The sequence below is a fragment of the Haemaphysalis longicornis genome, unplaced genomic scaffold (assembly GCF_048455015.1).
Source record: "Haemaphysalis longicornis isolate Haplotype H1 unplaced genomic scaffold, Haemaphysalis longicornis Haplotype H1 scaffold_3, whole genome shotgun sequence".
Lineage (NCBI taxonomy): Eukaryota > Metazoa > Arthropoda > Arachnida > Ixodida > Ixodidae > Haemaphysalis > Haemaphysalis longicornis.
The window spans coordinates 28,897,531-28,897,839 of NW_027526335.1; positions in this window are offsets into that span (position 1 = coordinate 28,897,531).

The window sequence follows — 309 nt, forward strand, 5'->3', positions numbered from 1 at the left end:
GGTTCACCACGAAGGCAACGCTTTCATAGGCACGCTTAAAAAAACTAGAAACTCTTCAAACAACTTATTATTTGAAATAATGGTAAACTTAATAAAATCACAGTCTCTAATGAGTTACCCCCCAAATAATAACATTGTTCGTAACTACAATCTTGGCCTGCGGAATAGAAGGCACAACCGTTCCGGCAAAAATACGCTTTACCTCCCTTTTTCTTAGTTTTAAAACAGCCTGTTTTATTTTCCACTTACATGATTGCACACTATTCTTCGCGTTCTTGTGGCGCTTTGTTTAAATTTGCGGTCACTAAA